The sequence below is a fragment of the Gracilinanus agilis genome, chromosome 6 (assembly GCF_016433145.1).
Source record: "Gracilinanus agilis isolate LMUSP501 chromosome 6, AgileGrace, whole genome shotgun sequence".
NCBI classification, from domain to species: Eukaryota; Metazoa; Chordata; class Mammalia; order Didelphimorphia; family Didelphidae; genus Gracilinanus; species Gracilinanus agilis.
This window is the reverse complement of record NC_058135.1, coordinates 201465738-201489932: the sequence shown is the minus strand read 5'-3', so window position 1 is coordinate 201489932 and position 24195 is coordinate 201465738. Positions and strand designations below refer to the sequence as shown.

The following is a 24195-nucleotide window of genomic DNA, read 5'->3' as shown; positions in this document are numbered from 1 at the left end:
CTTAGACTCTGATTTATTCTGTATTCTTTTAAGGGGAACAGAAAAGAACATGGTGGTGAATAAAGTGGGATTCTATTGGTTAATGAATGTCTATTAAGTGAAATCTATTCATCCCTGTTGTGTGATTAGGCCTGTAAATTGAATTATTCACCGTAGGAATTCTGAAGAGAGTTGTTTGCAAAATGAAGCTTCCTCTCAGATCTATTGGGTAGGCACAGATGGTTGTAGGAGTTTTCCTAAGTTGTGCACACCTGGATTCCCCAGTCCAGGTGTGAAGAATCATTCTCCAGATATTTGTCTTCATGCCAAATAAAATAAAACACTGCCCTCCCCTCAACCACAAGCAAGCTCATAAATTACATTTTTTTTTTTTTAATCTAACCCTATGTTCAACAGGGTAGGAAAAACCCCAGGAGGAAGCTCACTCACTGTCCACAGTGTAGACCAGCAACTCATCTGTAACTTATACCCGCTTAGCAGCCCGAGTGTACTAAGGAGTTCAATACTTTTTCCAAGGTCACACAACTGATGTGTCCAAAATTGAACCCAGGTCTTCCTGACCCTAATGACTGCTGTCTGTCTCTAACATGACTGAAAAATGGTAGCTGGTTTGGGCTTAATGCTATCCCTCAATATAACTGTACAGGTTTCCCTCTGCTCTAGTTATTTCAGAGGAAAAATACCTGGATTCAGAGTCAGAAAGCCTGGGTTCAAGTTCTAACTCTGCCTCTAATTGGCTACATGATCATTTAAATAATTTCTTCGAGCCTCAGTTTCTTTATCTGTAAAATGAGGATGAGAATGTGCTACCTACTTCCTGGGTTTGATGTGACTGCCAATTGAGAAACTGTTAAGTGAAGGGGTTTTGTTGCTTTAAGCACAGTTCAAACCAAGTTGCTGCTATTTTTCCCTCCCCACAGATGTCTCCTAGAAAGTGTAACTTCAGGCCTCAGAAGCTGGATATATTTCAGTAACTCTGTCTCTGTGGCTCAGAAATGACAGCAATAAAATCACATGTTATATTTGTAGTTTGTCCAGCTCTTGTGACCTTGTCTAATCAATGTCTGCTAATGTAAGGAACATTACCGCGGATCATTCAGAATAACAAAGTCTCAAAACACTTGTATTTTTTTAAAGCAGATTTGCCTTTCAATCCTGCTTTTCTTAGGTCAATGTTAAAATTAATTTGCATTCTCAGTGCACAAAACAGCCTCCCATGTATCTGACATTTCAGTGTGTACAAAGACCTCCGCACAATATCCTTGTGAGGTAATCTGTGCAATTATTATTATACCCATTTTGCAGGTGAGGATACTAAAGTTCAGAGTGGCAAAATGACTTCTCTATAGCATTTATCTAATTCATTTTTCTAGCGACCTCTACCTAGATATTGTTTGTGTCTTAGAGGATGGGGGAGGGTTGTGGAGGCATAGTTAGAGCTATTGCACTGGATGTTGAAACCTGGCTTGGTTCCTTATTATTTATGTGACCTTGGGCAAGTCTTTTGTTGATCTGCAAAATGTGAGGGTTGTACTAGATGATCTCTAAGATTCCTTCCAGTTCTAAATTTTTTAAGAGTTTTAAAAAATCTCTGAAATTGGGGAGGGAGGAAGTAGTTGAGGGGTAAAATATTACAGTATGATCTCCAGATATTCAGTGATGGTTTATATCTTAAAATGGAGCCACATTCCTCATCTAAGTGGATGAGGAAAATTCCCACCCACTTAATTCCAGGAACATAGATTATTCTGGCTGTCTTATGAACAAATCTTTGATGATGAAAGCCTTTTTAGAAATGGACAAATTAATGTCTTTTCTCTTTCATTATCTTCAGATGAAAGAATTGGCCTGAGAAGAAAACACTAGTCATATTCCTATTTTCTGATTAAGATATGGTCATAATAATGTTAATATTTATTTTAAGGTTATTAACATATAAGTTGTTATTGCCAACATTAACTGCACTGAATTGTACCAAAGCTAATGAGATTTAGCATATTGTTTTTTAAAAAATATAATATTAGCAAAACTGATTCTTCATCTAGGTCTATGTTAGTGAAAATAATAAACTATTTTAGTTCATGAAAATGCGTGTAATAAAAGGAAGATTAACTTCCAGGATGATTTTATTGGTGGAAGCCCTCTTAATGACAAACTGGAATAGTCAGGATTGTACAAATATATATTTTTTCTCTATTCTCAGAAAAAATTAGAACTTGTGAAAATGAGATCCCTGAATTCTTTTATAGTTTTTTAAAGCAGTAAATGAAAATACTGTTTTAAGAGTTTTAAGAAATTAAAATACCTTCCAGTTGTTTAATTTGGTTGAAGGATGGGATCTAGACCTTCAATTTCATTGATATATACTGCTGGACTCCTTATGTGGAAATTCCCCTTACTATTATAAAGCACCTATAATTTACAACTATTGATTAAAAATACAAAAACAAAATGAATCAATAAAGCTTCCCATAAAAAACCTAATGTGTAATTCTGGATGAAAATGATGATGAGAACCTTAACAATTAATAAAGACTGAATTGTGTAATAGTAAGCTATTAACGAAGCAATAGCATCCCTACCTTGTTGAAAATATTTCTAACATTTCAACCAGACTATTTATTTTTTTATTATTTAAAAAATACATCCAATATCCAAATGGATTAATAAGGCAAAAGTCTATCTCTGTTAACTCCAAATATTTCCCTGGTGATCCTCTATGATTATGAATCGTGGAGTTTAATGCAATTTACTCCAGTACACATTTATTAAATGCCTACTGTATGCAAAACTCTGTGCTAGGCTTCTGGAAGAAAATGGAGCTTTAGTTGAAATTTGAAGAAAGTTAGGAAGAAAAAATTAGGAGGGTGAGAGTCCAAGGCAGGGAGAACAGACAGTGAAAATGCCCAGAGTCCGGGATAAAGTGTCTTATGCAAGAAGCAGCAATAAAACCAGCATCACTGGATCAAAGATCTCTTTGGCCAATCCCTTGTTAAACACACACACACACACACACACACACACACACACACACACACACACACACACACACACACATTAAAACAAGCATTGCCAAACATTTCAAAGTATTCCTCAGTGCTAGCTAAAGTATAACTGAATTCTGTTGAACACTGACCAACCAATGGGTACAGACAATGTTTCAAACACAATAATCATTTCTCACTGACTCTAAGGCCAGAGAAGATAGTTACATGCCTTTCCATTATTCTTCCTATATTTTGCCATCTTCCACTCTAATGAAAAGGTGCAGGTCATGCAAAGTTAGAGAGAAAAGGAAGGACCAAATGTAACAGCTGCTGTTAGCTGCTACAAGTGAGGGCCATGTCCCCATCATGCTTAAACCCTAATTTTAAAATTTTTAGTTCTTAAAATCAAGAATCTGTGCATACCCCTTAGACCTGGGGATAGCACTACAAGACTTGGGTCCATAGAATCACAGATTTAGAACTGGAAGAGACAAAAGACCTCAAAAAAAAAGATAAAAGAAAGTAAGAAAGGATCAATAAATACCAAAAAAATATTCATAGCAACATTTTTTGCCATAAAAACAAAAACCCAGAAACTAAAAGGATGGCCATCAAGTGGAAAATGATTGAACAAATTATGATATATGAAAGTAATGTATTATTGGATCATAAGAAGTAATGAAAGGGTCAGAAACTTGTAAAAACTTATAAATCTGGGAAGACTTGTAAGAACTGATGTAAAGCAAATAGAACCAAGAAAATAATTTATAGAGTGACTACAGCATTGTAACAAAAAACAATTATGAAAGACTTCAGAACTCTGATCCATGCATTGCCCAACCATGATTCCAGAGAACTGAGGATGAAATTCTTCTGATCTCCTGACAAAGAGGTGATATTCTCAAGATGCAGAATAAGATATGTCTTTTCTGAAACAAAGTATGAATTTGTCTTGCTTGACTATGCTAACATATTAAAACGGAGGGAGGAAATTGGAAAAGAGAAAGAGGGATAGTGATAATGCCAAAATAAGAAGAAAATGAGTAACAATGAAGCATTTTAAAATGCACAGAAGAGGCACCTAGATGGCACAGCGGAGAGAGAACCAGGCTTGGGAGATGGGAGATGCTGGGTCCAAATCTAGCCTTAGGTACTTCCTAGATGTGTGACCTTAGGTAAGTCACTTAACTCCAGTTGTCTAGCCCTTACTCCTCTCTTGTTTGGAACCTATATTTAGTATAGATTCTATAGAAGGCAAGGGTTTTAAATAATTTCTAAAAGGTTTTAATTTTAAAAGTACACAGAGCGTCGGCTAAAGGGGGTTGGGGAATTTGGGGGAGAGGGAAAGAACATGAAATATGTAACTATGGGAAAATATTCAAAATAAAAATTTAAAAAATAAAATAAAATAAAAGTGCACAGAGAATTGATCCAACCATTCTGGAAGGCAATTTGGAATTATGCCCAAAGAGCTTTAAAAGAATGCAGACCCTTTGATCCAGCAATACCACTACTAGGTTTGTACCTCAAAGAGACAATAATGAAAAATGCTTATACAAAAATATTCATAGCCACACATTTTGTGGTGGCAAAAAAATTGGAAAATGAGGAGGTGTCCCTCGATTAGGGAATGGCTAAACAAATGTGGTATATGGGGGTGATGGAATACTGCTGTACAATAATGAACAATAAACTGCTTGATTTCAATATTGGAGAGCTGGAAAGACCTCCATGAACTGATGTGGAGTGAAATGAGCAGAACCAGGAGAACATTACACAAAGACCGAAACATTATGGAACAATCACATGTAATTGACTTTGCTTCTGATAGTAGTGCGATGATCCAGGACAATCCCAAGGGACTTATGTTATAAGGATTATTGATCCTTATAGATTATTGGTATTGGTATAGGTATTTCCAATACCTGTGTCCTAAGAGGACAGGCTGTTGGTTTGATTGTTGGGAAAGATGGCTTCCCAAGCAGTCCAAAAAATTCCAGCTCAAGCCAGGTTATATAAAAAACTATTTATTGGAAGTATTAAAATTTAGGGAAAAGGGAAAGAAAAAGGAAACAAATAAGAATAATATTTACCCTGAATCTAAATTTTCTAACTGTACCCAAACTCCAACTCAAAGCTCTTAAGAAGCCTCTTCTCCTTGATAATAATCAAGGCTGACTTATCTTTTTATCTATTAACCCAATTCTAACTTTCTACTCTAAAACTAAAAAAATTATAACTTAACAAAATGAGAAAGATTGGATTTCTTTCCTGCTGTTTAGATGGGAAAACAGCTAGTCAGAATCTTCACAGCTTTGTTCTCTTCTACCACCACTAGCAAAGCAAAGATATTGTACCACAATATCCTTCCTTCTTACTTGGATATTTTGCAAGTAGAAATTTCACCAGATCTTCTTCAACTTCCAACTCTCCAAGCCAAAAAACCTTGGACCTCCTTCCTTGAGACAGGACAGACCAAGAGTGAGTGTCTCCTGAGTCAGGACTGACCAAGAGTGAGAGTTTGTTGGTCTAACTGTCCCTTTCAAGAACTTCTGAGAAATTCTTTTTATTTCCCATGATCCTCTCTTGAAAATTCTATTTTGGCTTAAAGAAATTGAATTTTTTCAAATTTCTATATTTATCTATTGCAATCAACCCTATTTCTCAATTAACAAATATCCTATTAGACTTATGAGAAGGAATGTTATCCACATCGAGAAAAAGAACTGTAGGAGTAGAAACACAGAAGGAAAACATTTTATTTTTCACTTGTTTATATGGCTATTGGATGTGGGATTTGGGTTTTTTAAAGATTAGTACAAAAATGAATAATATGGAAATAGGTATTGAGTGATAATACATGTATAAGCCAGTGGAACTGCTTGTTGGCTCTGGGAGCGGGGAGGGGAAAGGGGAAGGAAAGAACAAGAATCATGTAACCATGAAAAAATACTTCAGGGGGCAGTTGGGTAGCACAGTGGATTGAGAGTCAGGCCTAGAGATGGGAGGTCCTAGGTTCAAATCTGGTCTCAGACATTTCTCGGTTTTGTGACCCTGGGCAAGTCACTTGATCCCCATTGCCCATCCTTACCACTCTTCCACCTATGAGCCAATACACAGAAGTTAAGGGTTTAAAAAAAAATAAAAAAAAATAATTCAATTTCTAAAAAAGTGCACAGAAGATAATAGAAAACAATTTAGAGGGAGACAAAGACAAGAAGGACAGCTCTGCCATCAACATTTATTTATTTATGAATTTATTATCTACTTTAGTGTATGAAATAGAGATTTGTAGTTTCATATATGTATATGTATACATAATATTTTTCTGTCCTTTCTACACAGAAATGTTCATTTTGTTGGTGTATGTCAAATTCAGAATAACAAAGAAAGAAAAGCAGTTCCTACATAGTACACTAAATACAAATGTCTGTTTTCTTCCCAGTTAAAAGTTGCATGCCCCTAGCCCTGGTTGATGTTATAAATGAATCACTGAAACTCTCTGAATCAGGCCAAGGAGTTTATTTAACACAAGGGTAGACTGAGGGAGGAGGGTTAGGGTCTGGAGTAGCTATTGCTATGGGTGATTGGCCAGTGCTGGCAGAGGGCCTGAGAAGGTAAGATCAGGCTGAGGGAACCAGCCCCTCAGCCAGGGATAAATTCCACTGCCCTGATGTATTGAGGTCTACCAGCTTGACAAATGAGGGTAAGGATTTGGTTTAGGGGTGTCCTTGCCTGGGCTAAGTAAACTAATTTTCCCACGTTTCACCTCCCAACCAAATCTTACCTCCCGGGGCCCAAGGGGAGTTCAGGGGCTAGCTGGATGTCTGGATCAGGTCAAGGAAATCAGAACCCCCAAGTTGGTTCTCCAGGGATATTTATAGTGCCAGCTCCAATGGTCTGGTCATGAGACCTGGGACTTGCTGGGTCAACATTCCATTCCCCTAACTGCCAGGATTGCCTCGGGTGATTTTGCAAATGCAAGAGAACTTGCACCAATCCTGCATTACAATGCTACACAAATTTGAGGAACATAGACTTTGTAACAGGTACACAGACTATGTGCAATCACACAATATAAGACATCCATGGATCATGTGTTATATGCCTAAAGTGCACTGGATTTGAAGCCAAGGATCTGGGTTCAAATTATGACATTTCTGTTTACTCCTTGTGTGACCTCAAGGCAAATCACTTAATATCTCCGGGTCTCAGTTTCCTCACCTGTAAAATGAAAGAGTTAGAACTAGATTACTTCAAAGGCCCATTCAGTTTCTAACTCTACAGTCCTCTGATCCTACAACAGAGCACTATACAGTTGGTCTTACCTAAATTCTAATTGCTAATTTCATATAGTACTTTAAGGTTTGCAAAATAACTTTCTTTTGCTTAGTATAGTCCCTAGCACATAATGAAAAGTTAATAAATGCATGTTTATTGAATGAATGAATGAATGAATGAATGACACTTTACAAATATTATCTCATTTGATCCTGATAACAACTATGTAAAGTTGTTATCTTCATTTACAAAATGAAGAAACTGAGACTTGGATTTGGGATTATGTGATTTGTTCAAGGTCACTAAGAAATATCTAAGGCAATATTTGAACTTGAATCTGACTCCAAATTCTGTTTTCTGTCTCTATAACTATTTATCTAGTTTCACACAAAATTATTATTTTTATAAATTGTAGTTGCTGAAAATCATATCTGATGCACATTTAATGTCTAGGTAGCTATCAAAGGATTCCTTTCTATATAAGTGGACATCCACTCTACCTCACTCTCAAAAATAACCATAATTGCCTATAGTGCACCTCTATCAATTATACTATTTGACTGACAGCCTATCCATCTGGACCAAATTCCAGCCTTCGTTAGTATCAGGTTGATGACTGAAGAAGAAAGGGTCTTTCTTCCCCATTTAGTCTCCTAATACCCTCACTTGTGGTTCAAAAAAAATGTAGTATGCCAGCAACTACATCCCAGAAAAACCTTGGCAGACAGGCTAAACCAGGTGGAGGGTAACTAACAGTTATCCTGGTTGGGGATTTAGGGGGATGTCTATCCCAAGCATGCAAGGCTTCTCATGGTGGAATAGACAGATAATAACAATTTATTCCAATTGCCATGAAGGCATCTAAAGCAGGTGCTGTGGAGTGATTAGAACTTGGTCAGATATTGAAGACACCAAGGTCATCCTGGCATCCTGGATCATCATTGGTTATTCTGACTTTTCTCTTGCCACTGGACTTCAATGACCCTGAAAGAGAGGGAGGTTGACGATTTTGTGCAATTCTGCCTCATTTAAATCCAATTCATGCACAAGTCAAGATATCACCCTGTGATGTCATTGATCCCTTTTAAAAACAAAGGACAAACAAACTTAGCACTGTGCTAAGTGTTGGGGATACAAAGAGACAAAAGACAGTCTCTGCCTTCAAGGAGCTTACAATCCAATGGGGGAGGCAACAAACAATTATGTATAAATTGGCTATGTTCTCTAAGAGATGTAAAGGGGAAGGCAAAAAGCAAGTCCTCAAGAGCTAATTCCTTCTGCCATAGTGTCTTGCAGCAAAAACATATGACACCAGGAAACATAAGCTTGCATACAACTTGAGAGGGCAATTCAAGGACACAAATCTGTGTAGAGAAAAAGAAATTCTGAATTCCTTAAGCAACATAATCCCAGAGTCCAGTCTCCTGGAAGAAAAGGGAGATTTCCAGGGCAGCATCAGCTTTTAAGAGTTGTCTCATCCATAACTCCAAGGTAAATAGTTACTGAGTTGGAGGGTCCAAGGCAATGGATGTTCTAAAGAGAGACAAGATTATTTCCTGTTGCATTTTGTTCCTTAAAAGAGGAAAAAGATAGCTCACATATTTTCTGAGCAGCATCCTACTTGATAAGCAAAGCCACTGAGGCTCTCAAGTGAGCAAGAAAGTAAAGACAGTGGGAACTATAGACAATCTGTCTATCCATTCATCCTTCCTTCCTTCTTTCTTTTTCTTTCCTTTCTTTCTACTCATCTTTCTTTCTTCCATCCTTCTATCTATCTATCTATCTATCTATCTATCTATCTATCTATCTATCTAACTTTTTGTCTGTTTGTCTAAATATCCATCTACCTATGCTCTACCCAGTAGACACTACAAGACTAAGGTCAGTAAGAAACCATTCAAGAACCTCAGTGGTCATGGAGTATTAGATGACTGAGTTGATATCTTCGAGTGTATGCTGCCCATATGTTCCTTTTGTGTGTACCTCTCTATTTGTGGCCTCCAAATGTGCCTATTCTCCTTCTTGATTATTTCTTGATTATAACTGTACACAAATATGTGTCATGTTAATGGGAAAGATATTTCATTGCTACTCTTACTGCTATGCCAGTTCAGTAATATCCTTTGCTTTGAAGTAATATCTTCTGGCTGACTAAGAAAAGCAACCCATTGGTCAGGGATGTAATAGCAACCTCTGAGAAGAAGATGGAGATCAACATGAGTGACAACTGACAGTTATGGAATTTGGAACTTACCCAGATGCCATGAGCCAAGGGGCAAAAGACAGTTGCTGCCAACAATATAAAAGCCCAGGAGCTGATCCTTTCAGGGTCTTACGCCTTAGAACAGGGACCCTGGTGGTGGGTGGTTAAGCCTATAGACTTGCTCTAGTACCTGTATCCTATTGCCTTGATTATCAGTTCATCTATTGCTGAAAGATATACATCAAACATCTAATTACCAAGAACTTCATCAAACCTCGCTCCACCTGGTCAAGGCCACGGCCGGGCCTGACCAGGGCCGGAGAGGGAGAAGAGATCTCTCAGGCAGTTGCCAACTTGATTAACAACTGATTACCCAATTTCAGCACCTGTAGTCTAGTATAGCCATCCCCAACACCATCTTCCTCATCCTTGATCCTACCCCTTGAGTTATTATAATTAAATCATTGAACTTATTCAAGTGAAGACTATTATTATTCTAAAGATCAGTTTGATAGTCTGCATCCAAGGGGAAGGGGAATACTCAACTTAAGCTGCAGTCACAGCATATCCAACATCATTAACAATTATTCTCACTATAAACACCTATCCATCAACCCATCCCCAAGCCAAGTTGCTGGAGAAGCTGCGTGAGTCAGTTCACAGGTTCTCACTTAGTTACTTAGGCTTGGGCACTGTAGGTGGGACCCGTGCTCAGCTGAATAGTAAATATTGGTGGGCCTGGTGTTCATTATCGATCTTTGTTGTTCACCTGGGTTTCCTATCCTTACTCAGATCCTATACCATCTGAGGATCTTGGACCATCTCTTTTTTTTCTCTTTTTTCTTTTTTTTTTAAACCCTTAACTTCTGTGTATTGGCTCCTTGGTGGAAGAGTGGGAAGGGTGGGCAATAGGGGTCAAGTGACTTGCCCAGGGTCACACAGCTGGGAAGTGTCTGAGGCTGGATTTGAACCTAGGACCTCCTGTCTCTAGGCCTGACTCTCAATCCACTGAGCTACCCAGCTGCCCCACTTGGGCCATCTCTTTATCAGGCCCAAATACAGAAACACCTTATTGCCCATAACAGGGAGGACTCATGAGTTTTGAGTGGGGGTGGCATTATAAAAGAGCTAAATAATATAGCCCTTAGGGCTATCAAGCTAAAGAATTATCAGATCCTTTCCCAATAGGCTACATAATAGCTGAAGCCCAAAAAATGCATAGCAGAAAGCATGGCACAGAGAACTTTAGCTCAGTGAAGAAAATAGCATGGTTGTATTAAAGGCATAAGTGGCCCTGAAAATACATGTACCTTGGCCATATATGGACCTCACACAGGATACCTTCTTAAAACTTGTAACTGCTTTGGGACATAAAACATAGTATATCAACACTAGAAAAGGCTTTGGGGCATAGAATATCAGAGCTAGAAGTAACCTCAGAGATCATTATGTCCAAGAGTTCTTAACCATGAACTGTATGGGGTAGATAAATTTCAGGGAGTTCCTGATCTTGAATTATGGGTTTATTTTTACTTCATAGGAAAAATATGTCTTTATTTTCAAACCCTATTGATTAAAATTTAGCATTTAAAAATTAGCATTTCTTTCAGTTATGATTTTTTAAAAGCATTATTCTAGAAATCAAGGTTGCCAGAAGCAGAAGCAGCAGCATCTGGGGCCTTGGCTTGGGTACTGGCAGCAAACTCAATCCCTGCTCTGGATAATGGAGAGAAGAATCCCATGGAGTTGGCCCTCGGCACACCTGAGGAAGTCATAGTATAGAACCCAGAGGTGGAAGTATGCCTCTTCCAAAACATGCTGGGGCACAAGCCTTTCAGTGTGAAGTAGCACTTCCACACACTCTACATCAGGGACAAGTTCAATCAGAACATAGGGAGGCAGATCTCCAAAGTCATCTGGAGACCATTTAAGTACCATGCATGATATACAACTTTTGCATGAATCTGTGATTCTTCCATTCCCTAATTCTAGGAAGAACTTCATCTTCCCTGAAGAAAGTATTCAAGAAGTCAAAAAAGAAAAAGGAATAATTAAAGATGAGGTGAAGGAAGAAATAAAGGAAGAAGTGGATCGACACACTGGTATTGAAGATGTTTGTACATCTTCAGGAAATATGAGGAAAGGAGATGAAAAGTCCAGTGGCAAAGAGAAAGAAAAGAACTCATCAAACTCTGGGTCTAAACAAGATGCAGACAGGAGGAAATGCAACTGGGTCTCAGAAAAGGTCCCTCTAGTTCAAATGCAACCAAACATGAGAGAACATAGACATTATATTATTAAATTATGTTATGGATGTTATTAATAACTGAGAGAAAAATAAGAAGGAAACAAAAAAGTTGATAATGTTTAGTGGGAGGAATTTTTAAATCTTTTTTAGTTTTATTTTTATTGTCATGCAAAACACACTTCCATATTAGTCATTGTTGTAAGAGCACACTCATACATAACCAAAACACCAAAATAAAACCATAAATACATTGATGTGAAAGATGATTCCAACAGTTCTCTCTCTGGAGGTGGACAGCAGTCCTCATCATAAGTCTTTCAGGATTATCTCAAATCATTGCATTTCTAAAAGTAGCCAAGTTTTCACAGCTGATCATCATATAATATTGATGTTACTGTGTATAATATTTTCCAAGTTCTGCTTATTTCACCCTGCATCAGTTCCTACAGATTTTTGCTTATCATTTCTTACAGCACAATAGTATTCCATCACCAACATGTACCACAATTTGTTCAGCCATTCCCCAATTGATGGACATTCCCTTAGTTTCCAATTCTTTGACACCACAAAAAGAGCTGCTATATATTTTTTTTGTACAAGTAGGCCCTTTCCCTTTAGGGGGAGGAATTTTTGACAAGTTTTTATTAAGTGACAACTCGTTCAGGTGGTACATCTTATTATGTTTGCTAATCATTGGGAAGGGAACATGAATAGATTAACATGAAGAAAGAGGCTGAGAAGTGTTGTTAGGAAGATTATTATTTAGTTGTTATGTAGGAGACTTAGCAGGAAGGGCTGGAGAATTCCACATGGAATGGGGAAAAAGGAAGTGGCTTGCTCTCTCTCTGAGACAGACCCCATGTGGTTGGGACAAGCTGTAACTGACCCTGGGAGACCTCAGAGCTAGTGGAGCTGTACCCTGATTCCCTGGGATCCTAGAGATTGGTGAAGATTGAAAGCAGAGGACATCAATCCAGCAAGACAGTACCGAGTAGGGAAGTGGCCGGAGATCTGGTGGATAGCCTGCAGACTTCAGTCCCTACCTGGCTACATCAGTTCTGGAGGAGTTGGTTCCTGGCATCCTGTAACATCCCTGGAAGAGTTGTGAGATCCCAAGTTCAAGCCCTCTTCCCCAGGTCCTTAGCCAAGCTGTTAAAGCCTGGCAGAAGCCAGGTTGACTAGGGATCTTACCCTTTTTGACTCCAGTCCTGGGTTGTTAGCCATAGTTTACCTAACCTCCTTTCCAATCCCCTCATATTATTAAACTGATTCCCCTGTGTGTTTTTAGTAATTTTAGGTCCTCATTGTGTATATATATATTAATCTGTATTTATTCCAGGCTGGGTGGGGCTGAGTGACAGTTGGTCAGGCTTAACTGTCATTTCAGTCAATGGTCTTTCCCTTGTAGTTAAACCTGGTTCCCTGACTTGTAAAGTCTCACTCATTCTCCCTTCCTGTCTCCTATCCACCCCAGTGAGCCCACAAGTAATATTTAAGGCACCTTCCCTGGTTTTCCCCATTACAGAAGGGTATCCTATACTTGCTAGAAATATGGTTTAAATACAGAAGAGTATAGCTCATCTTGGTGGCAGTAGAATATTTGTTGAACATCTCTGGCTGAGTTCTCAGATCTCCCAAGGTAAAATAGTAGCTTTGCAAGTGTGTAATTAAGGAATTTTGTGATGATATGCATATAGAAAGATTATTTATGGATTCTTTGTGTTTTTTGAAGTCAAAACCCATTTCTTAGAGATGGGCTGAACCTTTAGATTCTTCTCAGTTTTCTTTGATTTGGAAGTTGGTTGTAGGATCAAATATTTTTTTTTATCATAGCAAAGCAAATGCCAGAATAAACTAGGAGACATTTCAAAGTAGACCTCTTTCAAATGGGGCAATATTAAGCAAAACAGTACTCTCAAATACCTCTGAGCTAGGAGCAATAAATGTAAAAAACAACATTGGCTGCTGTATCAGGAATAAAAAGTTTTATTTTTCTACTCACTGAAGTAAACATAAGATCTCTTCTTGAAGACTTGAATCCAATCTGTCCACTAGAAATCAAGTGTGGAGCTTTAAGCATTGTCTCATTGAGTGCTTCATGAGTCAGGGATCTTGACTGAATTGCTTTCTAGTGCCTCAAAATGTAATAGAACTTCTCTTCTTACCACCACAGAGACAAAGAAGTGGATGTTTTGCCTCATTCATATGTATTGTATATAATTGGATTGATGTTTTGTTATTTAAATTTTAAGAAAAACAGTTTTTGAGTGTTTTATATGGAAAAATATTTTATATATTTCCTGTATTGTATTTTTCTGACAGATTTGTTTTAAGGACATGATTATTCTAAGATATTTATTTCTCTATTTTATATTATATTGAATATTTGTAGCAGCTTTTATTTATTATTCAGATGATTGTAGACAGACCAAATGAACAAAAGTTTTGTGGGAAGAAATCTTAATCAGTTGAACTGGTGTTGGCCATGGCACAAAATATTCACCTCAAATATATTCTCATTTGACTACTGAATAAAAAGCATAAAAACCTCTTAAAAAAAGCAAGAAGGAACCAGTGGAATTTGATGCAGACTGAAACATGCCATTTTTCATTTTATTTCATTTATGAGTTTTTTCTTACATAAGTGACAAGTTCTTTTATTACATGATGAACATGAAATATGTATTACATGATAGAACATGTATAATCTATATCATATTTCCTGTCATCCTGGGCAGGGAAAAGAGGAAGGAGAGAACATGGATCAAGAAATGTCAGGAAATTGTTATAAAAATGTCAATCTATATGTAATCTGGAAAAAAATTTTAAGCACTATTCTGAGAAGGGGTACTTGAGCTTCACCATACTTTCAAAGGGGCCAGTTACACATACAAAAAAAGGTTAGAACTCTATGATTTAGCCCAATGCCTTCACTTTAAAGATGAGCAAAATGAACCTTTGACCAGTTTCATACACCCAACATAAGAAGTAAAAGACAAGGCAGCAATTGTCAGCTGTAGTATCTCATGGAAATCCAAATTGAATGATGATTGTTAGACATTTACTAAGATCATAGAATATCAGAGCTAGAAGAGACCTTGAAGCAAAGGTCATAGGATATTAGAGTAAGGAAGAGTTCATTCAATTCAACCTCATTTTTTACAGATAAGGAAACTAACCTTTGATTGGGTTCTTGGAGAAACATTCACCATAACTCACTTTTTTTATTGCTTTCACCCTATAATTTACCAGAAATATGTTCTCTCATATGCATTCTGGAAGCAAGTGTTGTCTTTGATTCATGTGACGTTAACTCCAAACCAGTAGAACAAGTTCTACTGCACAACACTATGGAAGCTGATAGTCACTCTACTTCCTTTAGACATCCATCCATCTGATCTACCATTATAAGACCAAAGCTATTCACATATTGGAAGTGAGCCCAGCAAACTATGCTTTAAAAACAATCGCCCTGTATCTAAATTCTTCTCTTGGTACAGCTGAATGAACACACTGTCATCTGTAACCTATGAAGTCATCACATTGGCTCACAGATTCCTGGGTGATGAAATTGTCCTTTGGGCTCATCATTAGAACTGCCTGGATCCATTGTTCCTCTCTACCTTTGTTCCTCACAAAGAAATACTATGACAAAATGTCAAGCTAACAAGCTTTACTTCAGCAAGGACAGTAAGCAACAATAGGCACTTAATTCTTGGGTTAGCTCTGCTTTCACATAGCCTTTTCTTTGGAAGTGAATGATGGCTTCTGAGAACCAATCTACTTGTTCGGACAGTTGCCTGGAATTCTTCTGAGTATTTCTACCTGTTCTTCACTATATAAAATCCACCTTGGTTCATTCTGGTTTTCTGGTCTGCTGTAGTTTAGAAAGGTAAGGTGACTTGCCCAAAGTCATGAAAATATTAAGTGACCTAATGTTTCTCACAAACTAAAAAATGACAAAAACCTGCCCAAGGAATATAAATATGTGCCTCTGACCAAAGAGTTTCCGTTGATATGGGGAAAGAGGCACAATAAAACTAAGTTAATTATTCCCTTATTAATGACAGAGGGACTTGAAAATATTAGCTGGACATCTGAAGTGACTGTAAGTTATTCAACAATGTAGCAGTCCAGGCATGTATGAACCTTGGTTATATTTTAAGGGTACTCAAAACCACATTTATGAGCTACGTGCTCATTTTTACAAAGATAAGTTCTATGTCCTTGGTTCAGTACTTAACCCTGTCAAATAGCAACCCAGTCTTGAGGCTATACTCGGGAAAACTGACCAGATATCTCAGTATCTTTGTTTTATCAACTCATATGCCTTAGGCCATATGTACTCCTGATTTGGGGCGTTATCTATTTTTTTAGGATGAGGCAGTGTGCATCTTGTGATGATTACCTAACTTGTCAGACCACCTTTGTCCCTTCCCCCCTTCCTTTTTGAAACCCCAATAAAAATGAGTGTGCCCAAACACGAGGAAGCTCTTCACCACCGGAGATCAATTCCATAGAGTCTACTCACTATAAGGCCTATGCTTTTGCTGCAATTCTCATGTCTCTGAGTCTTTCTTCCTTTATTGTGTCCCCTCTCTTCTTCCCTCATCACCCATTCTCCCTCAGTCTTCAACCTCCCTTCTGAGTGTTCACCCACGAATATATAATTTGTTGTGGCTACTGAACCGCAACAAGCAATAATTCAATTTAAGCAGCATCAGTTCAGTGCTGGGATATCCAAAATTAAAATGTCTTTGCTCTCTGAGAGTTTATGCTTTTTTGTTTGTTATATTGGAATGTGGGTAGGGGAGAATACAAGAGAAATGAATACAGGATAATTTGAGGTAGTGCCACAGATACTTTACAAGTTAAGGTAAGGTGATAAATCATTTCATCTTAAACTATTAATAAGGCTTAAGAAAAACATATTGTTGGTTTTTTTTAAGGCATTAACTACGGATTTAGGAGATCCTGGGTATGAATCCTGACTAGGTCACTTAATATTTTCTTGACTTTGGGCAAGTCACCTTACCTTTCTAAGCCTCAGTTTCCTCAACTCTAAAATTGGGTAGTTGAACTAGATGATCTCTAAATTCCCTCACCACCTCCAAAATCCTATGGTCCTAAATGGAGAAATGACGAAACTATAACTTTAGAGGTAATTTCATTAGATGTTTTGTGATCACAATGACTCAGGTATAATCTCATACGAAAATAACAAGTCATAGGTCATAATAACCACATAAAATAGTCTTATGTTACAAAAGAACATTATACAATGCAAATCTAGTATTAAGGAATAGCTTTTTTAAAAATGAATTACAACAGGGTTACATTTCACCACTAGAGGGAAGCAATTCACAGACAATAAACATTCATAAACTAATAGAAAGCCACGTGTGTGAATAGCAACCTAGAATTTTAATCAAGTGAAGTATTTCTTTTCCTAGCAACTGTAGTCCTTGTTTATGGACATCACATCTCAAGTTGTTGGCATAAAACACTAGGAGACAGAAACTGATTTAGCTATTTATAGTACTATACGGATTTGTATTCTGGAGGGTGATAAGAATAAAAGCTTTGTAATTTGGGCACTTTGGTTAGGAAAGCAGTTCAAATTTTGAAATTTAGAGCTTTTAGAATTTTCAAAGAAAATATAGATATGATTCCACTGTCAAGAACTCCAGAAAGGAAGCCAACTCAAAAAGAGACTGTTGCTTCAAAATGACACTTTTTCATTTTCATCATATTGTCATATAACTGCAAATGATTCTGATGAAAAAGAAAAAAAGGCATATTTAATAAAGAGGTCAGTGTGGTTACCCATGGAATTCTCCAAGGATTCGGACTTCAAAAAATATATGTAGACTGAGTACAAACAATGGAAGGACAAATAGGAGTGGCATCATCCTATAAAAATAGTCTCAAACTAAATGAGAAAGAGGACATTATGAAAATGAAATGGATAATTTTGAATACATCAAATTAAAATGTTTCTGTTCAAATAAAGCCAATGCCACCAAGATTAAAAGGTAAATAATGAATGGGGGTGCAGTATAGCAAGTATCTGTGTCAAAGGCCTCATTTCTCTAATATATAGAGATCTGAACCAAATTTACAAGAATGCAAAGCCCCCAGTTGATAAATGGTTAAAAGAGACGAACAGGCGGTTCACAGAAAAAAGAAATTAAAACTATCTATAGTCATAGAGAAAATGTTCCAAATCACTGTTCATTAGAGCAGGGCAAATTAAAATAATTCTGAGATACTACTTCACACATACCAGATTGGCTAATATGACCAAAAAGGAAAATGATAAATGTTGGAGGGGATTTGGGAAAATTGTGTTACTAATGCACTGCTGGTAGAACTATGAACTGATACAACCTTTCTAGAGAGCAAAATAGAATCAGGCTCAAAGGGCTATAAAACTATTCATACTCTTTGACCCAGGATTACCACTACAGGGTCTGTATTCCAAAAAGATCAGAGGCAAGGCAAAAGGACCTACTCATACAAAAACATTTTAGCAGCTCTTTTTGTAGTAGCAAAGAATTGGAAACTGAAGGAGTGTCCGTCAATTGGAGAATGGCTGAACAAGCTGTAGTAAGTGGTTGTAATAGGAAACTATTTTACCATAAGAAATGATGAACAGGATGAGTTTAGAAAAACCTAGAAAGACTTAACAGGAACTGATGCAAACTGAAGTGAGTAGAACCAGGAGAATACTGTGTACAGTAATTAGAAATATTGTATGATGATCAATTGTGAAGGACTAAACAATTATCAGTAAAACAAGGTTCCAAGATAACTCCAAAGGACTCATGATTTACTAAAAAAAAAAAAAAGTATCCACATCTCAAGAAGGAATGCTTGAAATCTGATTGCTGATCAAAGTATATCATCTTTCACTTTATTTCCTTTATGACTTTGTATATGTGATATGTGTCTTTAGTCACAACATGGGAAATATGGAAATAATATATTACATGGAATATGGAATATGGAAATATATATTGCATGGAAGCACTGATATAACCTGTATCAGACTGTTTACCTCCTGGGGAGAGGAGGGAGAGAGGTAGGAAGGGAGAAAAAATGAATCACAAAATGTCAGAATAATTTGCCAAAAGTTGTTTTTACATATAATTGAACAAATTTTTTAAATAGTCTCAAAAAGGCTAAAGCAAAGAATGAGCTGTAGCTTGTAAAAAAATGCTAATAACAATAAGAAAGACTTTTAAGTAATTACTAGAGAAGGAACAATAACAAGAAAAGAATATATATTCCTCACTTGAGACAAATGGTATTACTCAGACTAAAGAGAATTACTGATGCCCTATTTTACACCATCATTTTTGTCAAGGTGAATAAATAGTCTTCATTCTAAAACAACAAATATGGACAAATAAACCCCAAGGCATGTGAGAAGAGCACTGAGCTCCTCTAAATGAGCTGCATTAACTCAGACCACCTACATCCTATGATACTGAAAAAACTTGCAAATGTGAGCAATAGTAAATCGGCATTACTTTCTTCCAACTCCATGATACGATGACTGATTAATTTTTTTCAATTCTTGCTAATTTGTTCCCTGAGATATATTATGAGTTTTAAAAGGATTTGAATACTGAATGAACTGATTTCATTGACATTGTAAAAACAACAGACTCCTAGAATGGGGGTGAGGGAAGTGAAGCAGGGCCAGTTAGAACTCCCTCACAGATCAGCTCAGGAGCCTGCTGAATTACTTTTGGGGATACAGACTAATGACTTCCCTATAAAGAGTGGATTGATATACTTCTTACTCCCAGGATTGGATGAGGGAAATGTTTCCTAGTAGAGAGAGAGAGAGGTCTTTTGTCAGTCTGTGATGTAAACAGAGACAGGCAGACAAACTTATTCACAGCCCTTCCCTGCCTAACTGAATTTCAGCTGGAAATGGCTGGAGCTTCTCAGGTAAGTCTGTGGCTTGTTCTCCTCTTAAACTTGGTTGGATGAATCAAACACTATCTGAACTGATATAAATGTTTTAATAACAGACTGGAACTACAGGGAAGGGAGAAAAGATGAAGGAAAAAGGATATAGGAGATCTCTATTGAATATCTATTGAAGCCTAATAAGTCTTTGTATCCAACTAGGGCAAAAGCCCCAAACCTCAATTTATCTTCCCCTCTATCCACTAGGCCTTCCTTCCTATCTATTTCTAGATGAATTAATGATGATAAGTGGAATTATTGGAGGTATCTGTTGATGATGTTAAAGATAGAGAAATTGGCTCCTAAATGAGTCTCTGGAATCTCCCAGCAGTCTTTGAGTGTAGGGTCAGACTTGCCAGGAATTCAAAGATGGTCATGGGAACAGATGCCAAAGGCTCAGTAATGGCTTGAGATCAGGAGATAGCAGATTAATACCTCCTCCTCCTATCGGTTCCCCAAAACCAACTCCTTAGCTTGGGGTTTTGTCCCCTTTTATACCTTGGCTCCAACAGTCTTCAACTGACCCTGCATTCTTGGGGTTCCAGTGTACCCCTTTAAAAATTCCTACTCTACAACACAGAGGACTCTTGGCTTGTGAATTCTCTTCAGGGAAGTGGAATCAACCACCCTAGTTGTTACCTGGAGCATTTATGATTAAATAACAGCCCACAGCTAGGAGAGTCAGAGGCGTGATTTTTATTCAAGTTCTACAAGCTCTACTCCCAGCATTCTATTTATCATGGCTAGGTTAAAATAGTTGCACAATCTATGTACTTTGTTATGTGAGGTACTTCAATATAATAACAAAATTTTCTAGGCAATAATTAGTCTTATAACAACATATCATGTAAAACCCAGTGGAATTACTCATTGGCTGGGGGGGAGGGGAGAAGGGAGGGAAAGAACATGAATCATGTAACCATGGAAAAATATTCTAAATTAATTAATTAAATAAAATCTTTCAATTTAAAGCAAAAACAAAAACAAAAACAAAAACAAAAACAAAAACCAACACATTAGTAAGGTCCAATGCTGTATAGCCAAAGTACTCTAAAAATATACAGATACATGGAAAATATTAAGAATTTTTTAAAAATATTTGATCCAGAAAGTTCTTGAAGCCATTAAAGTGCCTTACAAACATCATTTATCATTATACTGTAAATATACAATGTATATAAGATTGAGCAACATTTTCCTGACTTTTAACATATCCAGAATGTTCTTATTTTTAATCTAGCCAGTTTCAGATTGCTCATTTGTCTTCTCACATGCTTCCTTAAAAAAAGTGGGGAGTGGGGGAGAAGAATATTCAATTGGTAACTCCTTAGAAATACAAGACTGTTTTTCTGCAAACTGAAAGATTAAATCAAAAGCTAACTCAGTTTTATCCAAGGCTTCTTCATTGTTAATTATCTTTACAGATATTTTTTAAATGTAATACTTCATCAATAATAGTAGCCATCCCTTCCATTTCTGTGAGTCAGCTCATTCTTCTACCATCCCTTTTTTCCCAAAAAATGTATTGACTAGGTTTGTAAAAGCAATAGCTTTCATTATTCAAGAATTTGTGCTAAGAGTTTTCTAAATAGTCAGGTATTACCTCTTTTAAAAAAAATCTTTTATTATCTCCAAGTGTTAAGCTTTCTACTTCCTGAATTTTTCTTATATATACTGATTGTATCAAAAGTCTTAGTGCAGTTTAAAGGGATAAAAACTTCACTAAGACTTTTGGGACACCCTGTTTTTGTGAGTATGTATTGTATACTGCCAGGAGAATTTGAAATCTTTGGGGACAGGGATTGTTTTTCATTTTATCCTTTAGTCCCAGTGCCTAACATAGAACCTTTCACATAGTAATCACTTTTTAAAATGCTTATTGAATTCTTAGGAGCTATCAAATTCAACTTCTTCAGATGCCAGGTCAATAAACACAACAAAACAGGATGGTGAACCACATTTCTATTTATGTTGTCCTCAATGTTTCACTTTGAGAAGGATTCACAGGATAAGATTCTATTATGATATTGGGGGATTCCTCAACCCAGAGATCCTAAAATCCTGCTGGAGAATTCCTCCCACCTTGGTTTGTAATCTTGAGGACAATTAATTCAAGAGGCAAAGGCTAGAAGATAAAAAAGTTAAATTCAAATCAGCTGAAAGTTGCCACAGTTACCAGAGGGACAAAAGAAGATACACAGATAAAAAATATAAGGTTTTACACAGCCTTACTAAAAAGCAAAAGGAGCTTGTCAGGAGAAGCTGCTCTGCTACTCTCCTTATTTATGAGGCTGAGCAATAGAGACACTTTGTCAGATGATTTGGGAGAGAATATATCCTAACCTTGGAATCTCAGGAGTTGCCACTGATGAATTTTACTCTAGTGGAGATGTTTTCTCTGTAGTTAATTTCATCAGAATACCCAACTAGGGACAGGAAATCTCTAATACATTAGAGACCTACTCCACATAAAATCTGTAAGCGTGTCCTTGTCACATAAAATCTGTAAGCGTGTCCTTGTGCTGAATAAAACAGACTAAGTATTAGTCTCTAAATACCTTTGTAGTAGATCTGTTTCTTTGACCTTTAAGGTTACTTTCCCGGGGACGGGGGGGGGGGGGGAGGGGGGGAGGTATTTCTCCAAAATTTACAGTACATAAAAATTTTATCCATTTCTTCTACAGTGACATGAGGGTAAAAGTCTTAATAAGTAGCTTCATAAATGACCATATTTCTTCCCAAAGCTCTCATGTTCTGGACTATGCCATAATCCATAGGTTGAATCCATGAAAAAGCACAGGAAGATTGGGAAAAATTTCCCAGAGACTAACACTGTTTATTCAGGAAGGCAAGAATATTCTATCAAATTCTAGACAAATTGCTAGATGCAATAATTGTCTAGCAAAAAAAAAAAACAGCTTTGAGAACTTCAGATAAAATTTAGAATTTAAATTTTCATTAGATGTATAAAACTCAAAATCTTGTCATTTGAAAAATAACTTTGTCCATCTACCTTTGAAAAGAAGTTACAGTTGTTATGGATTGCTTACCTCTCCATACTGATGTACCTGCCCCTTTCACAGGTCCTGGAAGAAGAAAGGCAAGTGGCCACAATGTCTATCCCACCTCCAAGGGTTCTAGTCTGAGATACTCAGAGAGCAAGCTCAGCATAAGCCAAGTTCTGTGCCTTACCTTGGGCTACCAGCTTCAGACCTCTTCACACATGTGGCTCTATGTTGATCTGACTGGGAGAGGAAGTGATATTCTAGCATCTCTCTGGCTTCCAATTGGTTTGATCTAAGTTTTAAAATGTAAACATACCATATTTCATAATATGATCTTTTTCATTCTGCCCTGCAGAACCCCTTCTCTCTATTGGAAAGTTTGACCTCAGAACTTGAGGAAAGTTCTAGTCCAGCCATCCTTCATTTTCCCAGCTTTACAGCTCTCTTTTATGTGTTGTCTTCCCCTATTAGAATTTAACCTTCCTGAGAATAGGGATTATCATTCGTTTTGCTTAAATTTGTATTCTCCATGCTTAACACACTGTCTGGAACATAAAAGCACTTAATAAATTCTTGTTGACATAACTTAAAATAATTTTAACAAAATTAACTCATGCTCCCATTTCCCATTAAGAATGGATTCTCTAGGGCAGCTGGGTAGCTCAGTGGATTGAAAGCCAGGCCTAGAGATGGGAGGTCCTAGGTTCAAATCTGATCTCAGACACTTCCCAGCTGTGTGACCCTGGGCAAGTCACTTAACCCCTATTGCCTAGTCCTTACCACTCTTCTGCCTTGGAATCAAATTGATTCCAAGGCAGAAGTTATGTGTTTAAAAAAAAAAAAGGAATGTTCTCAAGTAAAATTAATACAACGAGGATAAGGGAGGAAACAGTGGAATGGGGGAAAATAGTTTTTTATTAAATTTCTTAGAAAGAGATTGCCAAGATAATGAGAACAACTAATAGCAATGTATAGCACCAAAAGCCATTTCCCAACAGATAAGTGGTTAAAGAATATGAATAAACAGTTCTCAAAAGAAGAATTGCAAACTGTTAACAATGATTTGAAAGAATACCACAAATCACTAATAATAAAAGAAATACAAACCCTAAGATTTTACCTTATATCCAGAAACCTGGTAAAGGTAACAAAAATTAAAAATAATTGATGGTAGAGGAATTGTGGAAAGATAGGCACACGAATGAACAGTTAGTAGAGCTTCAAAATAGTATAACAATTTGGGAAAGCAATTTGGGATTATGCACATAAAGCAGCTAAAATGTGTATGTTCTCTGACCAAGAAATTCCCCTGCTAAAAATATATCCCAAGGATATGACTGATTAAGAAGTCTTTATATGTGCCAAAATATTACAACAGTAATTTTTATGGTAGCAAAGAATAGGATTCCATTTGTTTGGGGAAATGGCTAAACAAATTATGGTATGTGTATATAATAGAATATTACTTTGCAGTAAAAAAAATACCAA

At 36.9% G+C, this 24195-nt stretch overlaps 1 pseudogene; it reads left to right on the top strand.

The window, feature by feature from the left end:
• Window positions 1–385: 385 nt before the first annotated feature.
• Window positions 386–16120, top strand: LOC123252449 (annotated as a pseudogene).
• The last annotated feature ends 8075 nt before the right edge of the window (window positions 16121–24195 follow it).